The 13,477-nt window shown below is 34.7% G+C and overlaps 2 protein-coding genes across 9 annotated transcripts in view; one reads left to right on the top strand and one right to left on the bottom strand.

Moving 5' to 3' along the window:
• Slob (Slowpoke binding protein) overlaps positions 1 to 13,477 on the top strand; it is a 543,833-nt gene that overhangs the window by 148,972 nt on the left and 381,384 nt on the right. For 2 of the 8 annotated variants that reach the window (XM_087354940.1, XM_087354936.1), the window contains exon 2: positions 6,599 to 6,804. The exons of the other annotated variants lie outside the window; for them this stretch is intronic. The gene's annotated coding sequence lies outside the window, so the exon portion shown is untranslated. The remainder of the gene's footprint in view (positions 1 to 6,598; positions 6,805 to 13,477) is intronic. 8 annotated transcript variants of the gene reach the window in all.
• LOC110836532 (nose resistant to fluoxetine protein 6-like) overlaps positions 1 to 13,477 on the bottom strand; it is a 94,841-nt gene that overhangs the window by 36,100 nt on the left and 45,264 nt on the right. The window contains exon 3 of the mRNA XM_087354931.1: positions 599 to 731. The gene's annotated coding sequence lies outside the window, so the exon portion shown is untranslated. The remainder of the gene's footprint in view (positions 1 to 598; positions 732 to 13,477) is intronic.

Here is a 13,477-nt window from a genome sequence, read left to right as displayed (position 1 = left end):
GATTCAGGCAGAATCGCAGATGGTGCTTGACAGGCTGACAAAGAAAGATTTCCAGGGATGCTTCCAGGCTTGGCAGCGGCGCTGGGATCGTTGTGTTCACTCCCAGGGGAACTACTTCGAGGGTGATGGATGAATTTAATACCTGAGATAAGTGTACGGGTTTTTATAGGCGCAGTCTGTAAACTTTCCGATCGCATCTCGTATGCCAAATTTCCTAATAATATATTATGCACTTTATAGTTTTACAGAATTATTGACATAGACTTATGTTAACGTCATTATTTGTCTCACGACCTATACTACAGCGTATGTAAATATTTAAGACTAATTTCTAGAAAATCCTCTTAGAAGCAACAAAAGCCTGTAGTCATATTCTTGTTATTCAAAATGGCTGCCTTCTTGTCATTGACACATTTAAATTAATGAAGTACGTAGTCCGTAAAGTATGTCACACCGTGACAAAATATTATAAATTAAACATTTTATTATCTTTTATAACTGAGAGACTGTTGACAGTTGTACTGTAAGGGGTTCTAATAGGTTACGGTAACGTTAAGAAATAACCTTTTTGGATGTAAAACACTGGTATGAAACTTACCGAAGAATCTGATGAGACGACAGATCACGTTGTGTCTGGAAGTCCAGTGCTGTCGAAAGACCAATATATACGACGACATGATCGTGTGTGTACTCAGTCACATCTTAACATACGCAGGAAAGTTGGGGTGAAGCTAGAAAAGAAACATTGGTATGAACACATCCCGAAGGCAGTGGAGACAAGTCAGGTTAACCAAATAACTATTTTGTGGGACCAACAAGTCAGAACAGAGAGAACCATTCCTAATAACAAAGCAGATATTATAACCCGAAACAAAAATGGAACTTGTCTCCTAATTGACATAGCAATACCGACTGACAAGCAGAGAAGATCTTGAAATACAAGGACCTTCTCATTGAAATACAGCGAATGTGGAACGTTCAAGCAAAAGTAATCCCAATATTTATAGGAGCAACTGGAACTGTCTCCAGGTCGCTCAGAAAATATTTGGCCAACATTCCGGGCGAACACGACATCAGGGAACTGCAGAAAATTACCATTTTAGAATCTTCATACATCATTCGAAAGATTCTGTCGTAAAATATGTAGTCATCTCTAACAATAACACTATATAATATATGTAACACGTATTAAAAACAAAATGTATTTCGGAAATACCTCAGGGGCAAGGTTTGTCTCGGGTACATGGAAGTAAATACCCTATAAAGTGGTGAATAGATGGAATTCAAATCAATTATTTATTATTAGCGTGCTGTATCAACAGCCAGATGACCAATTACAGATACAGCACAGAGATGAGCTCACAAACACAGTAAAAACATAAAAGATAAAACAAGCAGAATATAAAATGCATTAGTACGGAGGACGCTAATACCCAAAGAAAATTGCTACTAAATACATTAGTATATCTGTGATAATAATTTAAATAAATTATTCTATTATAGAATATGATTAAGTGTGACAATTTTCGTCTCGAATATGTCCAAGTCCCCGCAGACGACATTAGCAGCTGATGCACGTCTAACAGAAGGACTGTTTTTGATCGAAGGGCTAAAACTGAACACAGAAAAATCTCTCAGATTCCGAGCAGGAATGCGGAGACCGACAGCTTCCAGAAGGGAAGGACAGTATTTAAGACCGCGGTAAACCTTTGCAAGGATCAGTGCCTTCTCTTACGCAGGGTCTGGAGTTTTAAAAACTCTAAAGCATCAGCGTACCTATAATGCACTTGGGGAGGAGACGATATTAGCAGAGGGCTGCAAACGTCTGCTGGACACGTTCCAGTTTGTTGCCATCAGTAGTCGTGATAGAATTCCAAGCGACCGAGGCGTATTGAGTTTCATGAAGTTAGCAATGCACCAACCTTTTACAGAGACAATGTCAGTTTGAAGTTGATTGCAGTCGTTGGGAGATTTTGATATCATCAGCGAAAAGAAGGCATTCAGAATAATTAATTACTTGGCATATATCATCAATAAACAAGTTGAAAAGTAGAGGACCCAAAACAGATCCCTGTGGAACTCCAGAGAGGACCACAAAAGGAGACGAAAGAGTTCCAGAAACGCGAATTTGGGATTGTCTGTTGGTTAAGTAACTACGAAACCAGTGTACATAACCATCAGAGAGTCCAAAAGCACTGAGCTTGTTGAGTAATAGATTGTGAGGGACAAGATCAAATGCACTGCTAAGATCAAAATAAACAGCATCAGCTTGACCCTGGGAGCCAACTATTCGAATAATAAAATCTGGATAGGTTAAGAGATTAGTTACTGTAGATTTAGATTTAGTAAAACCATGCTAACAAGGACTTAATTTAGAATTTACGTAATGATCATAAATAACAAGTTCAAATAATTTTGAAAAAGTATTAAGTATAGAAATGGGACGGTAGTTACTAACAGTGGCATAGTTGCCTTTTTTAAGAACAGGAACTATTGCTGCCTGTTTCCATAAAATAGGGAAATAATTCTGCGTTAAACTTAGATTGAAGATGTGTTTGAGAACAGGAACAAAGATCTCCGAACAACCCTTTATAACAAAGCTAGGGATGTCATCAAGTCCGACAGATTTGGAAGGTCTCAGACGACGAATTGCTTTACAAATGTCCAATTCGGAGATAGGGGCTAAAGACAAGCAGTCAGAGGACTCCACAGGGGAAGGGGGTATGCCTAAACAAAAAAGTACTGTAGACCAGTGGTATTCAACTATTTTTGTTCGCGTACCCCCAGATATAATTTCTCTTCAACTTTGTACCCCCAAAGTTGTTGGTGTATAATTCAAGTTATACATAGTATATAATCTACATCTTAAATAAATTACATTACTGATTATTCAGTGTTTATCATAAAATAATATATGTATTTTTTTAAATTTCAAGTACCCCCTAAGATGTCTTCGCGTACCCCCAGATATAATTTCTCTTCAACTTTGTACCCCCAAAAGTTGTTGGTGTATAATTCGAGTTATACATAGTATATAATCTACATCTAAAATAAATTAAATAAATTACATTACTGATTATTCAGTGTTTAACATAAAATAATATATGTATTTTTTTAAATTTCAAGTACCCCCTAAGATGTCTTCGCGTACCCCCGGGGGTACGCTTACCCCAGGTTGAATATCACTGCTGTAGACCGACTGAAAATGCTTAGGAAATGCATCGGCAACAGAACGGGGTCCAGCCAAATGAGTACCGTTAACCTCAAGCTGAATACAAGTGGAATTTCTTTTTCTACGAGACGTCACATATTTCCAAAATTGCTAGGGCTGCGACTTTAAATTGTCGTCAATCGACTTCAACCAAATATGTCTGTCAGACGTGATTGTAGCTTTCACTAGCTTGCGATAGAAGGAAAATTTACTATAAAAATAATCAGAGTTGTTCTTTTTAAAACGTCTGTAAAAGAAATCTTTCTTCCAGATGTAGTGTCGTAAGGCACTCGAAATCATTGAGGGAATTTTGAATTTCTGATAAACCCACGGGGAACAGCCTTATCTATAGTATTTAAGACAACCGAGTTTAGGCTAGCGACAGCGGTGATACTGTACATGCAGGACCAGTCATAACTCGAGAGAATGTTATACAACAAGGTGTAATCTCCAGATGAAAATTTACGGTAGAAAATTTCAGAATTGCTTTTACCTGTTTCCAGGGACAATGGGACATTAATAACAAACATCAGGCTTTAAAATACCAGTATCAATAAAGTTAATACCCAACTCACTGAATTTCGTAAATACTAGGTCAAGGAGACCAGTGCTGCCAACAGTTTCCATGCATTCTCTGAGGTCGAGAAGACACGTGGAGTTGTAGATGGCATCTCCCTTGAGTTTCGAATAATAATGTCAGTTAACCAGAGGGAGACCGCGTTTCCAGTGAAAACGAGGGGTGTTAAAATCACCCATGAGAATAACCCGAAAATTTTATGTGTCTAAGACGGATCCAGGATGGCTCAGTCAGTATATTGACGACCAGGGTTCGATCCTCAACAAGGACAGAGGATTTTTCCTCCAGTCTCTGCGAATAGATCGGCCCTAGGGCCCACCCAGCCTCCTGTCCAATTGGTACCGGGATCCTTTACCTGGGGTAAAACACGGCCGGAGCGTGATGCTGAGTAAGAGCTATACGTTCTCTCCCCTCAAGCGCCTACATGGCGTATAGCGGGAGAGTTTTACTTTAACATCCAGTTTTATTGACACGTGTTCACCCTTTAAAAGCTGTAACTACAATTTAGTATCATCAGCTTTAAGAATTAATTGCGCTGTATTTTGGCTTCGTATGAGACCAGGCGTAGGCTAAATTTCACGCATTTGTAACTTCGGAATTTAGTGGATGTGCGTGGTGAATTCCACGCGTTGGTTACCTTAACCTTCGAAGAAAATTGGATAAGACATTTCTAGGGCACCAAGAACATTTGAACGCTGCGGCCATGATTCTCCTTAGCTGGTTCAAAGAAATTTAAATGTTATAATGTTTATAGATCCCACACAGATGTACGAGGATCTAGGTTTTATTTTTACGTTAACAGAACTCATTTCGATTTATCGAATAATTTGTAATACGATATTTGTTTGGAATCTGATAGTTCGTTTAATTTTTAAATACGATGGAAAGGAATTAATCGATAAACATACATAACCAATATTACTATTATAGAAAATAGCAAGGAGTTTTATTATAAAACATATCCTGTTAACTGAGAACGTCTGCTTAGAACTTTAAACAAAATACCGTTCTTTGTTTCCAACTTGAGAGTCGGCTGTACAGCGCGCTGTATTTTCAACACTTGCAAGTAGAAAGTTGCGTGATCGATAATCACACGAGACTGCTTGATAATCGATCCTGTGGATGTAATTTACGTTAAGCCAGCTGATTCCACACTCTGATAATACGCTTGCATCGTTAACAAGAAACACGACAAAACATATATATTGGCCTAAAAACAGATACTGTAATACTATTTTATAAATATTTTTTAAATAAATTTATGTTTCTAATAAAAGGAAGACTTTTTCAGTAGCATCTGATCCCGATGTGATCTGTTCAATTATTAACTCACAGATGAAAGAATTCTCATATAGTTTTATCCTATTATGACTAACAACAATAACTAGGCAGTATTCTTTTAGAAGTATCATGAAATGAAACTGGATAATATTGTAATTAAATAATATTATATCAGAAAATTACATGTTTTTACTCTGTATCTTGATGTCTGTACACTCAAATGCCAGTGTTTCAATATTATATTTTGGAGGAAATTTTGGAATCCAATGAGACATTACTTATAAACCGAAATTTTAACATAACTATGACATTTATAGACCTTCGTTAGTATTATTTACACTGAAATAAAATTAGCGACAGATGGCGTAATAGTCGCATTTAATTGGCTGAATCTGTAACATTCATCTGTTTATGGCAGTTGTGAATTAGTTGTCGAGAGAACATTTAAGCTAAGCTCATGTTAAACTGTCTGCCATTATTCATTCCTTCTTGGCTCTTTGTAATCTTATTTGTTGGCTAGAATTACTAGAAAATCTCTTCGAACTATTGCTACACTTATTTCAGACTTCCAGGCGTCATGTATTCTGTTACGTGTATGCCCGAATTCTTACATAAGTACTCTCTTTTATGAACGTGAGGTTAGTAGTCAGTTGTAAACGCTTTTGACTATGCATTTGTTTTTCTAAAATGCAGTATTGCGCTCTCTACTGCTTTGTGGTAAATGTCGGACTGCAGAGTCGCTCGATACGGGAAATTTCTGCACACTGAACTGTAACCACATGGTATGGACCGTTAGTGCGTTTGAAGCCTTGTAGTCTACATTAAAACTTATATTTTTTATATGAAGTCTTAGAAACAAAGTAACGCTGATGACATATATATCAGAACTTATAACAGCATTTTAATTTGCTCTGAATAACCAGATTGTCACGGCTTATCAGTTTGGAAAGGGTGACGTATAATGTGGTTTTCTGTGGAGTAAACATGTGGTTAAGTTTATTATTATTAGTGTTCTGTCTGACGACAGGTCCATATGAACAGGATCCTTCCATCCTTTTCTCGGACTGGGACCTGTTCATATACGTTCTTGGCAGATGATCCAGAAGTGGTTTGCCATTGCCTTCTTCTGTGTGTGAATGGAGTAATTGTTGGGATGCCACGGAGGAAAACTGCGTGTTGCCTAGACCACGGCCTTGCCCAACACAAGTTATAAATTCGGGCACCGCCGGGAATCGAACCCGAAACCCCAGGATTACAAGGCCAGCGTTCTAACCGCTAGACCACCGTGGCTGTCGTGGTTAAGTATAGGAAATAAATTAAAATGTGAAGAAAAAGACGATTAACTGAAACTTATTATCCATTAAATCCATCAGTTGCATGTTAGATAACAAAAAGACCTCTGAATGCTGTTAATTTAATTTTCGTTTACAGTTATCGAATTCGTTGCGCCATCCGTATGATATAGTTCAGAAGGTTTCGTTCGGGTATGTTCGGAAATGACGCTCGATTCTTTTCGTCTGTGTTCGCAGCAGTCTGCATGGCGTCGGTTTTCTCCTGCTCCCGCACAGGCACATACAGAATTCACGGTCTCCTGGAGACCTGTGCTTGCTTGAACGATTGTTACAATTACACACACACAATTGATTACTGACATCTTCCGTGCCTCAAATTGACATTCGTATAAGGACTATGGAATTTACGGGACACTGGAACAGCACGACTCTAGTCAGAACAGGTGAGATATAACGAAACATCAAATTATTCCTTGTTCATTGCATGACTTTGTGTATTTCAAATAGTAATTACCATATTTACGTTCAGTTATAGGACATTTGTAAATGGAAGACAAACATACAGAGAACTCTTCAGGTGTTGAGCAATACTAAAGCCAAGGCCGCGTGCTTAAAACTTATGATTTGTATTTAAGAATTCCTGGGTTCAAACCTCGGTCCGGATATTGAGGGGTGCGAGGTTTTCCTCAGATTTTTCGTCAAAATACCAGGATAGTACCTTAAATTAGGTAATTACTTCCTTATATGTATTTTCCAATACGTCATTCAATAAACCATTCTATCATTAGACGCTATATAGTCAGAATTACTGCGTCATAAAATTAACCACAAAATAAATATATATTGAAATAAATGATATATACCAAATACGGGGTACTTTTCAGAGGAGTATTAAAATACTTAATACTTAAGATAGTATAATTGCGTCATATTGTGAATTAAATATTAAATTAATTATTCGGTTTTGTCCGTCTAATCACAATTATATTTAAAATTTACAAATAAGATAATTAAAATATTATTTCATGTTCCACATCGAATAATCGATTATTCGATGTGGAACATAAAATTATATTTTAATTATCTTATTTGTAAATTTTAAATATAATTGTGATTAGACGGACAAAAACCGAATAATTAATTTAATACTTAATACTTTTAAATATAGTTAATTAAAATATAAAATTTATGTTTATTATCTATAATTTAAAAGTACACATAGTTAATATGTGTATTTTTGTGAGTCATGAGAAATTGTATATAAAATACATTTCGATTTATGTACTACCGATTACATAACAACAGCTTACAGAATTATATAATCCTTACATACTGCGTGCAGCAACATTAATTATTTTTATATGTCAAATGTAAATGTAAAATGAACAGGAATCTTGTGTAATTCGATTTATTTATTAGTTTAACATAGTATCGTTAATTTTTAATACATTTAATTGCTCTATACCACTGTGATTGTCGAGTAGTTTGCACGCTTGTATCTGAATGTCCCTGGTTCGATTATCGGTTGTGTTTTCGTCTATTTTGACAGAGATGTTTCATGATTTTTCTTACTTACGTTAGCACATACAAAGTCTAGACCCAGCTGTGAAAATCTATCTCAAGAATGTGGATAATTTAATGAGATAAAGGATGGAGTAATGTAGTTAAAATATATATTAAATTATTTACGAAGGGTTTTACCGCCATTTTGACTAGTAGAAAACATACGTTCCAGAGGTTTTTAATGTACAATATAAAATCAGTAATATAATGTTTATTATTTAAGTAAATGTAAATTATTACAAATATTCATGCATATGTTTATAAAATAAGTTTAGATTACTATATTTTGATGTTCTGTGTATATTTTAAAACAAGGATAAGATAGCTTGAAGGGCCAAAACATAATAGTTTATGGGATATAAATATTGCTTTATTGACTGATTTACGCTTTAAGATAAAACGTAGTCATACTTGTACGTTAATATTAAATTATTTTTTTTACAGTATGTAATGATAAAATCGTGTTAAACTAGAGAACTGTAATAACAGGAAATAATTATAATTTATTTCTTAACTGATTATATGTGGGTTACCTCACTGTTAATATAAAGCATGCTTTTCACACTTTCTGGTATCCTAATATGTGCTGCAAAGGGGTTCGCGGTTGCTTTTAAATAATTGCAGAATCAATAAATAGTAAACTGAACCTCCAACTGAAGGAGTTTTATGATGTCGATTTATACTGGGTAAATATTTGGGAGGAGACGTTTGTGGTTTGTCTCGAGGGTCAGTCCAGTACCCAGAAATCTAGACAAGACTGTACTCAGCTTTTCCAACCGAATACTTTGCTGTTTAAGGTTTTGTCACATCCATATCTTAATCTGTCTTCCCTGAAACTTTTGGTTAACTAACAAGAGTGTACTCTATGAAATATTTCAATAAATATTGCAGGCTGTTTGGTAACATAAGATATTATCAAGAAAATAAAAATTGTTCTTATGTTGGATGAGTAGGAAGGTAACGAACTGATGACAAATATAATTTCAGCTCCAGAATAATTTGTCAAGGCCAAGTCTACATAAAATAAATGAAATTAATAGTTGTTTGCGCAACTCCGAAAATAAAACATAATTATAATATAAACGTACGTGTAAATTATACAAGAATATTAATTTTTTAATCTGCCAGATTCAATCTTAAAATTATGGCACATTTGGGTAGAATTCGTACCTACTGTCTTAATATTTCTGCAAGCGTAACTCTTACTCGCATTATCAAGTCTGCAAACATAAACTCAAATTATTCTTACTCTCGTGATTTTGCGTTTAAAAACTAAGTCCTTGGTGTAATCTCTTTACGAGTCCAAACGTTAATACGTTAAAGAATTCTTAATAAAAACAAATACACATTGCCGTGGGTCACAAGACCCAGACTAATACATTCCACATGTTCATAAACAATAATCTTAAATATTTCCTTTCATATCATCCTCCCAAATATCTTTTATGCATTTTTTATTTCGACCATTAATCATTGCTCCGCGTATATAATAGAAGTTTATGGACGTTTCAAAGTTGCTTGCAGCTTCCGTCATCACGGCCCGAATTTATAACTTGTGTTGGGCAAGGCCGTGGTCTAGGCAACACGGAGTTTTCCTCCGTGGCATCCCAACAATTACTCCATTCACACACAGAAGAAGGCAATGGCAAACCACTTCTGGATCATCTGCCAAGAACGTATATGAACAGGTCCCAGTCCGAGAAAAGGATGGAAGGATCCTGTTCATATGGACCTGTCTTCAGACAGAACACTAAATAAATAAATGATGGCCACGGTGGTCTAGCGGTTAGAACGCTGGCCTTGTAATCCTGGGGTCTCGGGTTTGATTCCCGGCGGTGCCCGAATTTATAACTTGTGTTGGGCAAGGCCGTGGTCTAGGCAACACGGAGTTTTCCTCCGTGCCATCCCAACAATTACTCCATTCACACACAGAAGAAGGCAATGGCAAACCACTTCTGGATCATCTGCCAAGAACGTATATGAACAGGTCCCAGTCCGAGAAAAGGATGGAAGGATCGTGTTCATACGGACCTGTCGTCAGACAGAACACTAATATTATTATATTAACCTAGTGTTGTTATTTGTTTAAAATGTCAAATACCAACCGCCCACAGGCCCCAGAGAGAACCGAGTTGTCTCCGACACATGTGCCATGTTAAAACAATGTGTGTGCTGGAGCTCATTTGTGCCTGGATGTCCGACGTGCGCGATCAAAGCCTTGCCCCTACGGTATTGTATTGATTTCGACCTTTAGTGCAATGGCGGTAGTGTATTTCCCAAATTAGTTTTCGTGTAGCTCCATTTGTTACAAGAATAAACGACATAGGTCTATTTAAAATGGGCTTAAACGTATTTTACAAATTAATTCTTTGCCATTTTAATCCACTCGTTGGTAAAAATAGTTTTATTCATTACGGAAACTCTGCATTGTACAGATTCTCCAACAACAAAAAATTGGAACAGTTACGAGGAACTTAATAAATTGTACTTTTCATCGAGTGTTATTAGGTGAGACAAAATCAAGGACGATGAGATGGTCGGACGTGTAGTATGCATGAGAGTTACAAGAAATGCGCATTTTGTTTAGCCTAAAAGTAAAGAGTCCACTTGTAAGACCTAGATGTAGATGGAAGGATAATGTTTAAAATCGATCTTATGGAAATAGAGTGTGAATGTGTGTAGTCTATGTCCATCTGTCTCAGGATAGGGTCCAGTGTGAGGCTGTTCAAAATACGGAATTGTAAGATTGAGTGAGTCCGTAGATGGCTGTCTTCAAGGGTTGTAGCTCCGTGTAGTCTGGTAGAAGTTGACAAACATTTCAGAGGTTCTAGCCGCCTCCATCATCAGGTCGCTACAACCCAGAAGACACCCGTCTTCATGGTAAGAAAATCAGTCAAATTATTTACCAGTAGCAGCCAGTTATCTAACACGTTTTAGGAAATTAGATTTAATTTTCTCGGCCACAATTTCGAAATTAAATTTTGATTTTCAAATTGTTTAGATAGTGTAATAAGAAAATTAACATAATATTACGGATATTCATTGCATTGTAATTACTTTATGTAACCTTAAAAAAATAGTAAAATTCGGATGTTATGAAATATTAATGTTATCGGCTAATGGTTTTTGTTTATGTACTTAACTAGAATCATTTTCTTACCATAAGATAAGTTGATACGCTTTGTTATAGAAAGTTAATTTGGAATTTAAGGCATAGATTAGCATTTTTACTGTTTTAGGACGCTAAGTTATAGCCATGGTGTCATTCAAAATAAAATTAACACCAAAAGACTTGTAAAAATGAAGCTTTTAAAGTATTATAGAGTCAATATGAATTCTTAAAATATATAGATGGTAGTTTTTCAGGCGGTCAACAAATTCTCCGTCTTTATGGAACTCAAAACTCATTACCACATTCACAAGATCCTTTCACCATTCTCTATCCTGAGTCAGATAAATCCCATCAATACACTCCATTCTTATTTCACTAAATACATTTTAATATTATCTTCCCATACATGCCTAGGTCTTCAGAATGATCTGTTACACTAAGACTTCCCAACCAAAATTACGTATGCATTTCTAATCTCCCTACGTGCATTAGATGCTTTGCCCTATCTAACCATTTCATACTCCATAATTCTTTATTTGGTCTTCGTAATAATATCTGGACAATGGCTCTGTTAGTTGAGCAGTTTTCTGTACCATTCTGTAATTTAATCCGTCTTGTCTTTAGTATGCTGTTTTAAAACGCCCATAATCTATGTTCTTCCCAATATGTGATGGAGCCAGTTTCGTATAAATACAAGATAAAAAATAAAACTGTACTTCTGTATACAGGGTTATACATAATTCCCTGACAAATTACAATAAAATCTCTAGACTCGAATAATGCAATGGATGGTAATATAGGACATGCCGACAGTGATCAATAACACCAACAAAATCATCCAGTATCAGATGGGATCTGAAACGAAATTTTATCGCCTGCTTTAATATTTCCAGAGATACAGATATGTGTTTCTTAAAATAATAATTCAGGAGTGAGACAGAATAAATAATATATCGTTCACAATGTAGGTCTATACATCATTAGCAAATCATACAAAATATTTATATACAAGATCATACCCAGGTTTATGCTAACGTTGTCCATTTGTAAATGTAGCCAGCGTTCACTTATAAAGTCATTTACAACTTTGAATTGTTCCTTACAGAGCCTCCTTAACACAACAAAATAGACGTATAACACAAATATCTTCGTCAGTTGTTATGGCGCAACAATTCCTATTATCCTAGTTTAATTTTAACCGTCTAATCACAATAAAATATTTTATTAAATATTAAAATATTATTATTACAATTAACATTTAATATTTAAAATATTTAAAATATATTAAAATGATGCTCTTTCTATCGAAATGTTCGATTTACAATTAGAGCATCATCTTTTTCACGACATGTTTCGGTTTTCAATGAACCATCTTCAGGTGCATAATCAATATAAATTTAAATGTAATATTCTAAATGCAATCCTTCGTCAGATATCCATTAAATATCTAATTGTAAATCGAACATTTCGATAGAAAGAGCCTCATTTTAATATATTTTAATATATTTTAAATATTTTAAATATTAAATGTTGATTGTAATAATAATATTTTAATATTTAATAAAATATTTTATTGTGATTAGACGGTTAAAATTAAACAATTATAATCATCACAATATGACGCAACATTATCATCTCCTATTATCCTGTTCATAAAATTTTAATAATTGTTTATGCTAATTAATAATTCAGGTCGAAATAACTGTCATAAAACACCATTTTATACGTTTCATAAAACCTCTACTATCTTTGATAAAAATTGAATATTACTGAGTCGGCATTTGTAAAAGTGCCAAACCTAATATTTAAATTCTGTAAACAAATATTAAAGTTGACGGCCACAATAACATTGACATACTAGGAACAACGTAAATATTATATCTTCGCAAATACTAAGAAGTTGTAGGCGAATCTTATTATAGCAGAACTGTTTACCAGAATTAATAAGTGTTTTTTGTTCAGTCACTATGCCACAAGGCATATATATATATATATATATATATATATATATATATATATATATATACGGACATGTGACACAGTAATAACTTACTATTATTCAGCTATAAAATTATTCGTTAAGAATGACTCGAAAATGTAAAGGAATAAAAACAGGAAGTCATAAATACTATATCATAAGGTCAAAAATCCCATAAAAGTGTTACCATGACAACTGTTTAACAAAATACACATACGCAAATAGGGATTTATAAAAGTTAATCATCAACCAACACTTTTTAATTATATGTACAGACAGCGAATTTCTCGAACGTGTTTATATTTTATGAAATACCTTGTAAAAAGTAACATATACTCGTATACCTTATGAGTGTCACAAATGTCGTGTGCATGTACTCCATTTTATAAATAGCTACCAGCTGATTCAAGATTAAAAAAATTTAAAAAATATAACATTAAACTTTTAATGAATACCTTACATA

This window comes from Zootermopsis nevadensis, unplaced genomic scaffold (genome assembly GCF_977971745.1).
Source record: "Zootermopsis nevadensis isolate Lab colony 2312 unplaced genomic scaffold, Znev_1.0 Znev_ptg000024l, whole genome shotgun sequence".
Classification (NCBI taxonomy): Eukaryota; Metazoa; Arthropoda; class Insecta; order Blattodea; family Termopsidae; genus Zootermopsis; species Zootermopsis nevadensis.
The sequence above is the reverse complement of the archived record's forward strand: the minus strand, read 5'-3'. Positions and strand labels throughout refer to the sequence as shown.